This window comes from Phragmites australis, chromosome 1, assembly GCF_958298935.1.
Source record: "Phragmites australis chromosome 1, lpPhrAust1.1, whole genome shotgun sequence".
NCBI lineage: Eukaryota > Viridiplantae > Streptophyta > Magnoliopsida > Poales > Poaceae > Phragmites > Phragmites australis.
In genome coordinates, this window is record NC_084921.1 from 48,662,563 (window position 1) to 48,675,864 (window position 13,302).

At 38.3% G+C, this 13,302-nt stretch overlaps 1 long non-coding RNA gene across 1 annotated transcript; it reads left to right on the forward strand.

The window, feature by feature from the left end:
* Positions 1 to 1,490: 1,490 nt before the first annotated feature.
* LOC133890423 (uncharacterized) lies at positions 1,491 to 2,369 on the forward strand. Its single transcript, XR_009904036.1, has 3 exons — positions 1,491 to 1,564; positions 1,771 to 2,055; positions 2,182 to 2,369. It is a non-coding gene; the product is annotated as an uncharacterized LOC133890423 (long non-coding RNA).
* Positions 2,370 to 13,302: the final 10,933 nt, after the last annotated feature.

Consider the following 13,302-nt stretch of genomic DNA (forward strand, 5'->3'; position numbering starts at 1 on the left):
TCATGGGTCCGATAGGAACTCGAGCACGTAGGCGGGTGCGTCGTTCGTTCACTGAATTGGGATGAACCATGCGGGCATGAGGTTCATCCAGTCTGCATCCATGTCGATGGCTCCAACGACGGCTCCAGCGCAAGGTAAACCTAACAGGTAGGCTATATTCTGCAACGTCGGAGTCATCTCGTCGCATGGGAGGTGGAAAGTGTGGATTTCAGGCCTCCACCGATCGACCAGTGCAGCGATCAACGAGCAATCGAAATAGAATCACCTCGCAACGGCATCAGGGTTCTCTGTCGCTCGAGCCTCCACCAAACGACACAGCGGTAGGAGTCCAAATGTTGCCAACTTATACCATTTGGAATATTAACTGAATGTAGAACATGCAATACATAAATAATCAGGAATATACGCAGCTAACTCGCGACATACCGATGCTTCCAACGATCGTCGATCGTAAGTAACTCCGCAAGGCTACGTGGTCGAAAAACTCCTAACTCTGTCTGGTGAATGGCAGATAAGAAGCTATGGTGCTTCTTGTCCACTGCAGGGTCAAGAAGCTCGAGGGTCAATGGGTGCACCATATCTGCATTGAAACCAAATTTAAACAATTTGTATCATACATACACACAGTTACATGAACATCATATAACATACAGGTACACAAAGTTACATGAACATATTACATATGCACACAGTTACGAGAACATCGTATGCCATATAGGTACACATAGTTAAATGAATAGATTACAACATATATGTACACAATCAAATAGAAATGTAAGGTCCAAATACAACGTAAATAGGTAAGGTTAAAATCTTACAAATATAACATCGAGATACGCTAAATACATTTATACTTGACTGTCGTCATGACCCCATTTACACAGCAGGTGTATTTTTCAGACAATTTTTATATGTGTGGCCATTTTCATTGCACTTGTTGCATCGCTTCACCCTTGGACCTGACTCGGATTCATCCATATCATTCTAAATCCGTCGAGTTTGTTGACGTCCCGGTGTGTACTTCATCTTCTCTTTGTCTACCATATACATTCGCGCTGGACGTGAATCACTTGTAAACGTATCAATAATGTTGTAGCCATAAAGCTCATGATTCCATGTCTTCAGTATCCGATTCTTCATAAAGTAGCGTGAAATATATTGTTGGGGCAGCACATTGAACTCCCCCACATGCAACTATGACGTGTGTACATGATCTGTGTACCAATTATGGCTTCTAGCACGTACAGATACATGTTCCATTTCTAAGCACGCACTCTTGCATATGACACTCACGACTGCCACCCCTATAACCCTTATCCTGGCACAAGACACTAAACTTGTGCTCCATAGTTCCCTCCTGATTTGTGTGTGCATATATGTCTTCTTTATGACCTTCTTCATGTACTTACATAATATCGATATACACATCATACGGTTATTTGTAATTGCCTTTGAAGCAATTATGTACCGAGTAATGAAATATCTACAAGTATGTTCTCCTTATTCAGACTCAGATAAGACTGGTCTGCCAAGGTTCAGTAGGTTCAGTAGTTGGTGTGCCAAGGTACAGTTTTGATAAGACTGGTAGTTTAATAATCACATCAATCGTTGGATCGATTTTGATGTACTTGAAAATCAGCATATCTGATTAACAAGTGAAAAGTACTTGAAGATATATATATACTTAAAAGTTGAAACTCATATCTATTTGCTTATATATACTTCAAATTCAACTCTATTTGCTTCTTATGCTCTTCTCAACTTATACAGATGACTGGAGTATTGTCTGTTTAGCCGGATACAGATGATGGATCAGAGAAAGATAGTCACAGCCCGAGTCTCTCAACAGCTAACCTTGTAAGCACCAGTGATGGTGCTCCTAACCATTCATCTTCAAGTGGGAAAATGAGTTTTGGCTTGTCAGAACGGAGAAGCCCAGAGTTGAAGTCGTGATAAAGGCACAAATGGTGGACCACTATACCCAAATCCTAATGGAAGTGTTGGGGAAGTATGTAGTCTCACCAGATACTACGCTATCTGTCTGCCCTGTGAGTGGTAAGATTATTGTTATCTTTTCAATTTCCCAGTGAAAAGGATCCGCAATGATACTCTTTACAGACAATTCTGGTTTTTTTTTTTTGGCCTTTGGATACACTGAGAGATTAACTTTTCACACCACAGGCATTTTGACAGAGAAGAAAATTGCATTTGTGCTTCAACGAAATAGGACATATGTTGAGGTCACATAAGGGCCACAGGACATAGGCCATATGTTTTTTTCTCTTGTAAATAGGATTCCTGATGCCTGACGATATACATTGTGAACAATCCCGTGGTGTTGTAATAACGCAATTTGGTTAAGAAATGAAGTGATCTACCACTACCTTATACATTAATCAAACTTAGGGTATTCTATAGAGAAATAGAGCGATCTAGCACTTCCTTATACCTAACCTACTTATTTGGTCTCCGATCATCACCAGTCATCCTCGGCGGGTCATACAGCGTGCCAAGACGCGCTATTTTCTAGTTCAGAAGCTGAAGATGGGTGGCCATATAGGTTTCTCGGAAAAATCTCGACCACTGTAGGCCTTGTGCATGCGTTTTTTACAGGGGCCTTGCCTCTTAGAGTTGCGTGGCCTCTTGGGGCCATATATGGGAAGAGAAGCAAAAGAAAAGAAAGAGGAGTAAAAAAAAAAAAAAGATAGTACCAAGGTATCTGTCTATGCTTCACATCCATTTCAACGGATGGTCCTTGAGGATTTGTATATCACATAAATGTAACATTGGTCCTCAAGGTTCCAGCAAACCTGATATAGACTCTGATAAAGCATTCAATGTTATATTTGTCGACTATTGGTAAGTCGGTCATATAAATATTTGTTTAAAATAAGGATGGATGTTCACCAAATGCACGTATCGAAGAGAAGGACACGAGATTTTCTACATGTTTAAGTTTTCTTTAAGATAATAACTCTACGTCATATTCTATCTTGATTAATTTTAGTGAAGATATTTCTAACGGGATGTGTTTATATCTGATCTTAAGGATCTCGGTGTGTTCTCTTATGTTCTAAATTATGAAGATATTGTCAGATGAATCTAATCGTGGTTCGAATCTGCTGTGAATCTCAATACGTTGTTTTTGCTTCTATCCGATTAGGCTTTTATATTGCTTGTCCGGCTTCTGGCTTGCAAACCTCGTTTCCTTTGATCCTCCATTGGACACACCCCCATGTCCTTATATCAGGCCAGAGAGATGTATCGTACTCGAAGTCTCTGAGTATAACCTTTTCTGGATTGTATTACTTTCGAATATTTAGAGTACTCATTCATAATCCGGGGATGATTTTCATGTAGAACGTGATAAAATACCTGAAATATCAGCACATATCTTATTTATCTTAAACCTACTATATTGGATGAATGACACACATACGATAGTGATGTATCTTTAGTATATATCATATTTCTAGTAAATCATTGTGAGAAACCAAATAGATATGTACCTTGGTTTATACGTGATGAGTTATTGATATATATCAAGTTGAGTTGAGTTGAGTTTGATTTGTATAAGCATGTCTATATACTATAATGCATGATTATGATTATGACTAATCGAAATTGTAGAATAATGGAATTGGAGTTTTTATCTTTGAGCCAGGAAAATTGTTAACACCAGATGGTCCTGTGCTTAGGAAGAAGATCACACCATATGGTCTAACGCTCAGAAAAATTTCACACAAGAGTATTTCAACTCAGAAGCGAAAATTGAAAAACTCATCGGATGGTCTGGTGTTAAAGTGATGTGCAAATTGGAGTGTTTTACAAGAGAAGTGCAATTTTCGAAAAAATGGGTTTGAACTCATCAGATGATTCGGTGCTCAAAAAGAGTGTGCACCGGAGGCTTTGTTGTAGCTTTTTTCAGAAGGTTTTCGGTGGAGAAAGGTTTTATACACACCGGATAGTCCGGTGATTGAAGTTGTGCATATCGGATGCTTCGTTGGAGCACTTTCCAATAGTATTCCTTTGGCTTGATGGAGTTGCACACGCCGGATGTTCCAGTGCTTATACTACTGCTAACACTGGAACAATCGGTGTTTACAACTTTCTTTTTTTTTTTTTGGTTGTGATGAGCTTTCGATAGAGAATTTTGATTTTGGACTAATCGGAGATGGAGAAATGGAGTTGGAGAAATGTGTGAGCTTGTCTTATGATGTGTAGATGATTGATGCAATTTGACGGTCGACGGTGAGATGATCAGGGCTAAGCGGAGTGCTTGGTACCAGACCATCAAGAAGGCCGGACGGAGTCAAGGGTGATCCTAGCTATACACATGGAGAGTAAGCAAATCATGAGAAGGTGGATAAAGACGGCATGTTAATAAAATCAAGTGAAAGGGATGCCGATGCAAGTGACAAGTCAGTTTGAGGAATCGAGAGCGGGAGAGACTTATTGACGGTCAATATCGCAAGATAGAGTACATGCATTATCATCAAGAATATTACTTAGCAAGCAATGAAGCTATGTTATTTGAAGAGCAAGAAATCTAGAAAATTTAGGAGACAAGAAACCTTCTAAAGGCCTATAAATATAGAGGGATGGCTATGAGAGTCCCTTGAGCTAGCTATTTTAAAATGAGTTTTAGGGTTTTAGAAGAGAGAGGAGAGAGTTTAGCCTATATGTTAGGTGAGAGACTTGTATTCAAAAATACTTTGTAATCTGCTAAAATTAGAGTGTTCCTCTGTAAGTAATTAAGATTATGTTTTCTCTTATGCTTGTGTTCATCTCCTTCTAATTTTCTTTTCTTAGCTCGCTTGCATAATTGTAAGTTTTTCGTTTTTGTTATGATGTTTGTTTTTTGGAGAGCTGATTTTTTCAACCGTGTTGGAGTTATTCTTCTTGTTACTATAGGGATAAGAATCATCTATGAGTTATTCTTGAACCATCTCCTACCTCTAGATCTATCAATTTGGAGAAGATGTCTAGTTTTTTGGGTTTCTCCATCAATTTGCAAGTTTTGGGGAACTATAACATTTGGATTGGTTTCTATAGAACATAGGGTTCATATATATCTATTGGAACTATGTTCTTTTTAGAGAATTTCAGTGTGATTTATTTCTCTCGATTTTTTACTTTCGCTCTTTGATTTAAGACGTGTTAGATGAAAAATTAAAATAAATCATCTAAAAATTTAGTAATGCTTCTATTCACCCGCTCTATTTAAATTTCTCGATCCTACATCTTGATTAGTAATTATTAAATCCTCATTAACCTTCCGGCTTAGTGAGCCATGCAGATGTGTCTTGTTTCCCATTGTCGAAATGCAGTACCTGTTGGTTGGGTTTCAGGCAACGGTTCCTTTCAATTCACTTCTTCTGGATCGAAGCACACACGTGACACGTCCCTCTCGTCTCGGGCCGGCACGTACCGAATGGACATTCGCAATTAATGCGAGAGCAACCCGAGATCACTCGCTTTTAACACGCAGGCCTTCTGGGAGCTGAACACGTGCTACCATTGCATCGAGGAGGGAAAGCGCCAATGGCCTTTGCTTCTGTTCTGCTCCCCATATCAGACAAGGGATTCTGTTTATTTGGATTTCTACGGACTGTAGTTTCTTTAGAAGTTTGTTTTTAATATAAACATATTTAGATTTGTTTTTGTTTTCTTAGATTTTTTAATAGTACAGGTTGTTTTTCTTCTTAGAAAATCATAACCGAAACTAACAAAACAGACTACTCCATTTGTTTTAGTTTCTGACTTTCGAAAAACAGAAACATTAGAAGTCTAAACAGACAGAGGACGAGAATGAGACGGTGCTTAGAGAAGCAGTGAAATGTTGCGTGTACAATTTTAAGATGAATTAAATTTATTATGCCACTTTTCATTTCAGAAATGATAACAGACTGTTAAGTATAGTTGTGATAACGGACATGAGGAGATTTTTCTTTTCTTTCTTTCTTTTTTTTACGAGGAGACATCAGCAGGTTTTCATTGCTAAGAAGGTTTTGACTTTGTAGCCTCCAGAATTGTAACGAGCTAATGGGAAAATATAATGTCCAGTTGTTAATGTCCATAGTTAGTGTTATAACATGCAAGTTTAGGGAAATGAAGTCATATTCTTTTTTCATGTCTCCTCGCAAAGAGATGAAAGGAAATAAAGTCATAATTTAACGCCGACGGCAGTGCAATTTGCTTGCTCTTGCTCGTTTGTCATCACTATGCATGTACTCTCTTCGATTACAAATATAGATCGTTTTAGATTTATGTAAAAAAATTAAGAAAGTAGATTAAATGATTTTGTTGTCTTTTATTTATTCTGTATTGGAAAAGATAACTCATTTATTTATGAGAGTAATATTATTTATTAAATAAAGGCAAGACGAAAATAAAAGAGAAAAAAATACATAAAAGTTAAAAACGACTTATATTTAGAGAATAATTGAAGAGACTAAAATAACCTATATTTACGATCAGAGGAAGTACATGTTATGCATGGTCAAGATCAGCACATTGAAACCAGAACATCAGAGACTATTTTTTGGTGATCCACTACCTAGGAGCCTAGGACTATGTGCTGGGCAACTCCTCCCAGACTTGAAGCAGCATGAAAGCCAAGTCAAATGCGACATCTGCAAGCTCTCTGGACTCTGGTGGTCATTTGTCAAGGCGCTACTTACTCCTACCAGAAAAAGATGCACTCAAATGCTTGTGCAGTAAGAATACGATGAACCTGGACGCTGTTTGGTGCGTCCAATTAGCAGCCAGTCAAGTTGGCACGTTTACATGTGTCCATTTTTTATTAGACAAAGTATGAAAAAAAGACTAAAAAAATTGAATTCACTGTGTTCAATTTTTTGTTGGACAAAACATGATAAAAGCAGACTAAAAAATTAGATTCATCAATTTTAGATATCTCAATATTTAACACATTTATTTAATTATAAAAAATAGTAGTGCTTTCATGCATGCATATAATTTTAACATGTAGACGACAATATTATTAACCTAACTAAATTTACGTCATATTTTTTTTGAGTTTTAGATATTTTCATATGGATTTTAGATTATTTCAACTAATTTATTAATATAACTATTATTACTTTCCTTATTTTCTAGAATTTTGCAAAAAAAAAATATGTATACATACAGATACATATATGTATACTTATATATACATATAAGTATATATACATATACTATACATATGTATATATATACACATGCATATACATATCGGTATATATGTGTACAATATGTAGGACTCGTATAAACAGTAGCTACATCAACTTAACTTGACCACTGAAATTACTTCAAATATGGATACTTTAATATATGTAATAGATTACCGAACGGTGCTTCGCCAGACGTGCAGTCAGTTGATTGGTCAGTGGTTAGCAGTATTATAACACGGGCACGAAGTGCTGGTGCGTTGTGTTCGGTAGATGCAGAATGGTGCATGAAAATGTTTGTTTACTTAATCGAGAGGTTTCCTGGGACGTGTATGGGGGTACAAGAATGTTTGTTTATACAAGTTCATACATATATCATCATATACATATATTCATATAATATCTACTAACGATTAGAGATGTAAAATTTAAAAAATAATGAAGTTATCATAAACATCTTACTATCGACGAAACGTCATCTATCACTAAAAAAAAATCTCATAATAATAAATATAAAAAAGTAAACCTAAAATTTTGATCCCTGATGAGCAGACCTTCACTAACCACTCAAAGTTTAAACTTAGTTCTCGGGTCAAAAGACTGTTTTGACTATGATACCTGCAGGATGCTGCATGCTAATTGTGCAAGGTTTATGACAATAACAAATAAACGTCGGTAGCATGCATCATCACCGATCAGGGTAGTCATTAATGGCGAACCATACAATTACTAGAACTTTCTGAGATGATAAAAACTTTGATCAACAAGACAATCAGGCCAAGAGAGGGAGCAAAGATATATCAGTCCGCCAGTACGTACTTGCCCGGCCGAGCTCTCTTCTGATGGCGACCGATCAAATGACGGTTCATTGAATAATTTTTGCCCACGCGCTTGGAGATGGCCTCTCTGTATTTACAAAGCAAGCTGAACGCAGCCACGTATAGTGCATATTCCTTTCGCGTGCGCTTCTGTTAATTTCTGGAGATCTAATGGAGAGCAAATAAAGTCTGATTGATTTCATTTTCTGTAGCCGCCTCTAGGCACCAGGTTATCAAACCATACGGTCATGATTGATACTACAATATTCAAATCTATTATCCACTACATGGAAAAAGGATAAAAAAGATACAAAATTAGTGATGAATTGTAATATGACCCGCCACCTATGTTAAAAGTGATGGGTTATAGTTGTGACTCATCATTGATGACTCATTATCAGTGACGGATCATTCTAGGTTAATTATAAATGACAAGCCATCTAAGAGAGTTATTAGTGACGGATCAAATTTTGTACTATCACTAATAACAAGTTTTGACCCGTGCGAACAGATGAATAAATCTTAATTGGTCAATCATTAGATGTATTAGTCAATCAGTCTGGTGAAATATTAGATATATTAACCCATCAACTCTTTAGTTTTTTAGGTAATTGTGACATGTCTAATATATCCTTCATAATGTATCAATTATAAATCTAGCTAGTATTAATTTAATTAATAACTATATAATTTCTTGTATAAAATCTAGCTAGTATTAATTAAAAATAATAACTATATAATTTCTTGTATTCAATAGTAAAATTTGCATTGATTTGCAAAATATAAAATATGTAGTAAAATGGTAAAAGCAAATATCATTTTTCTAAAGCAATTTGATTTATAGTAGTGTATTCATAAATATTTTTATTTTATTTTATTTTTATCTTATTTTTTCTCACCTCACAAACATTAGAATAGGAAATACTCTATATTTCTGCTCAAGTTTGATATAAGGGATGACAGCTATGGACGCAAACACGTGTTCCGAAAATACTGCAGAAACTTTCAGAGGGTGAGAACTCAATCTTCCAAGCCGTTTTTGGCCTCGAAAATTTTGCCGAACTTGACATTATCAAGGGAAACTGATGTAACTTTTTTTTAGATATCTGTAGAATAAAATAACATCAAAATCAGAGTTCGTATGCAAAATTTATACCTGTTTAACTGAAGACACTATGGATAACTAATTTATGTGTCTATTGTACAAAGCTCAAAAGAAATGGATCATAACTATGACCCATCACTTATTATAAGTCAAAAGTAACGGGTCACAGTTATGACCCGTCACTTATGACCTTCGATAGAAAGATTAAAAGGATACAATATCTTGCTCCCTTCAGAACGCAAGTGAGGGTGAAGTGATAAGACGGAGACACGCGTGAGGGTAGGTCGTGAGTTTGATTCCTATTACGCACATTACGAAAACAGCTTAAAATAGCAAGGGATACGTGGCGAGTGGTGATGACTTTGAGTTGGGTTGGCTCGAGTGAAATATATATATATTTTGACTTTTTTCGTATCCAAAAAGCGCAAAAACCATTTATCAGTTGTAAGTGCCGGGTAACCCATCACTTATGACTTATAATAAGTGACGGGTCACAGTTACGGCCTATCACTTATGAAGGTTATAAATGACAGGTTAAGTTTTGACCTATCACCAATGATCTCATTGGAACCCTTTGAAGCAACATGAGTTGCCCCCCCCCCAGCCAAGTGGAGTATGCATGAAAGAGTCAGATGCTTCTTCTATTCTTTTCCCTGGCGCCCCAATGACCATAGATCGAACCTATCCTATTTTTACAGTGGTCCTTACCTGTCACTTATGACTGGTCATCAGTGACGCGTTCGAGGTGACGGGTGCGGGACCTGTCACCCATGACAATTATGACCGATCACTTTTGAGCTTTTTTTCACATAGTGATAATAAGTAAATAACCGATTAACTATATAAGAAAAGTGACAGAAAAAGGTGAAAGAAGGCACCACGACGACAAACAGAACGCCAAATTCCGTGCCTGGATGGATGACAATGCAGCAAACATATAGAATTAGGGGGAGCTCCAAGGAGGAAGACGGAGATTCGGGGAAGGGAGGAGCGGTACATGCGCTGGGAAAGCAGGCCGTTCTGAACATGGGTGGAGTTACGTTCAGAGAGGCGATACTCGCGTCGCGAGAGAGAGCGGAGACGAATGGGAGTCCTGGTGATTCTACCGGTGACTCGGCGGAGGATTGGTCGGTGGTGGGGCGGGTGACGATCTGTGCCTTCCCCGCCACCCCTGCTGTGCGGTTTTGGCCGATTTTAGCACGACGCGCACTAGGGTTTCAGGATCCGAGGGATTCGCCATCAAGTTTGCTGATCAATCCTCAACTCGGGGATAAGCTTCAAGGTGAGATTAGAGATGTGTTGTTGGATTCTTGGGGTGCTTTGGAGGATTCTCAATGCATGCTCAGTGCGATTCATTTTGGGAGTTTACCGATGGTGCCGGTAAATTCGAGCACTGAATACGAGCATGAGAAGTCCCTAGTTGTGGCGAAGGTGGAAGACACCATTGGTGATTCTCCAAAACTGCTCTAGGATGATGGCCCATTACATAGCCTAGCTTCTTCAGGCTTTTGGCCTGTTCCAGGTTTGCATTTGGTACTTGTGTCGATGACATATACGACCACTCTTGGACAGATTCGCCTGGTTTCTAGGCGTGGGTGCTGAGAGGATGAGCGCTTGAGGCATTGATTCTAGGGTTCCCTACAAAACCGGTGGAGATTTGAATATTTGGGGTGTCGGCACGACGAATCGTTCGAGCAGTGCAACGTAGAGTTGACTCTCATTCATTCGCGGCGGTGGTTAGAGGTGAGATGAACCGTAACAAGGCAAAGAGATGATGATGGGAGGGCCTTCCTTTCGATCTGGTAATAGAGCTGATCCAAAAAGAAGAGAAGGGCCTTCAATGGGAAGAGATGAGGAAGATCGAAGGCACCCTAGCAGAGATATGCAACATCAATGTGAAGGTCAGTCTTGTTTTGGTAGAGATGGTCCTCTAGTCTTGGGTAGAGATGCTTCCTCCAACTTCAATAGGGGTGGTTCTTCCAGTTATGGTAGAGATGATCAGAACATTTTTGAGAAGGTTGCCAGCAGTTTGATAGGGATCCATATCTACAGCAAGGGGGAGGGGATTGTAGTCAAGGAAGGGGTGTCTTCCAACAGAATAGCAAAAGGAGACCTGAAGAGCAAGATGAAAAATCCTTTCGAGTTGGAGCATGACCTGCGCAATAAGCTAAAAAAAAGACCAAGAGGAGAAGTGCAAGGGTGATGTGGAGTTTTCAGAAATCCAAAGGAATGTGGGGCAATAGGGGAATGTGAAAAATTTTGGAGCTCCTGCATCTGAAATGTACTGCTATAACTATAACGAGTCTGGTTATCATAGAGTTCACTGCACCAAACTAACACTCTACTACAATTGTAAGAAAACTGGTCATAAGGCCACAACTTGTCCTAAAAAAGAGGTCTTAGAGTGTGTGTGGTTTTGGATAGTAGGCGAGGCTAGGCAAACTCAGCCGCTAACTTCTAGGCATGGGATTTTATAGCATGCATATTCCATCTACTAAAAAGGCTAGGAGTAACATGGGCTGATGAGAATTGAAAGAGGAAATGCCACCACCGACATAATAGATAAAAATATGATCTATCTTTTTAGAGGCAAAAAGGGTGGAAGATAAGATAAATGTCAGATCAAGAATTTACGATTACAGTTCCTAATGATGATATGAGGTACCAATTAACCAAATTCAAGGGCTTTGAGTTTCAAATAGTGGAAAAGACAGCGATTAAAGATAATGTAAAGCCTACAAATATAGCTGCTAATGCTTCTAGTTCTCTAGAGGTGATATGGATCAAAGCCTTTGGTATTCCTGCCTTTGCTAAGACTGAGGAAGCTGTTACTGAGATAACTTGCCTGGCTGGTAATCCTTTGGAGGTTGATGAACATTCTTTAAGTGGTTCTGGCCCTGTTAAGGTGAAGCTGGCATGTAGAGATTCTTGTCAAATTAGAGAGGAGACATGTCTTTATAAATGGGGAAGGTCATAAGATCACTTGGCAAGTTGATGCTGGTGACAAGCATCCTCCACCATCTGACAACCCCCACTCTAGATTTGATAGACACACTGATAAAGATGAGGATAATGGTGAGGATTTAGGTGGGGATTTTGAAAGGAAGCCATGATTCTGGCTTTGTTAGATTGATGCAAACTCAAGTGGGTGAAGAGGGTATCAACAAATAAGGCAAAAGTAACACCACAATAATAAAAAAACAGACTGATACTGGAGAAATGTTTGCAGAAAAGTTTGAGAAGGCTAAAGATAATATCACAAATGAGGGATGTCAATTGAAACAACAAAGATTCAAGAGTTGAAGCAGGATGAGGACAAGATGGAAGTTGTGCCAGATATGTTACCTGGTACAAGAAGTAAAAAATGATCACATGGATATCAATGACTCTAAAGACTTTACACAATAGATAGTAGAGGATGAAGTAGAGGAGGAACAAATGGATTATGAGGAGGACCCCCTAGAAAGAGAAAGGGAAGAGATGCAGAGGCTGGAAGCAAGAGTGGAAGAAAGAGCAAAGAAAGTTGCTCCATTGTTAAACCTGAACCCAATTAAATATTTTCAATTGATTCAAATTAAGAAAGTGGTAGAGATGGGTAGTTCTAAACAAGAGAAGCAAATTCATACATCCACACAAGAGGCTGTTCATTAGGAGGAGTTTACACCTGTGACCTGCAAAAGAAGAGGTGGTCCAGTGATTGCCCAGAGGAAAAGCTCCAGAATTGTTGGTGATGGTGTCCCTGTCTAGATAAAGGCTGAGGCAATTAAACAACAAAAGAATGACATCTCAAGTACTTCTAAACAAAACTCTTTTACTGTTTTTAATTCATTAGATCTTTTGCATTTAGCTAGGGTTGCTTTGTCTTGTAAAATCAATGTGGGTAGTGATGATAATACAACTTCTGAGAATATTTCAACTATTCAAGCTAAAGAGACCGCTAGGGCTGCTCTTGCTGAGGCTAGAGAAAAATTAGAGGAATCTAAGAAACTGATTGAAGGCTGGTCATGAGGCTGAAATTGAGGAAAAAGTTGAGGTGAATATGGGTATAACCCAAGAGAAGATGCTGGACTGTAACTGTGAGGAACTGACCAAATAATATTCTAATTAATCACCAGTATGATCATTTACTTAATCACATCCATGATGTTTTGTGCCCAAGATCAGAACACATGCCTTCCCAATATATAATATCATAACAAAGCTT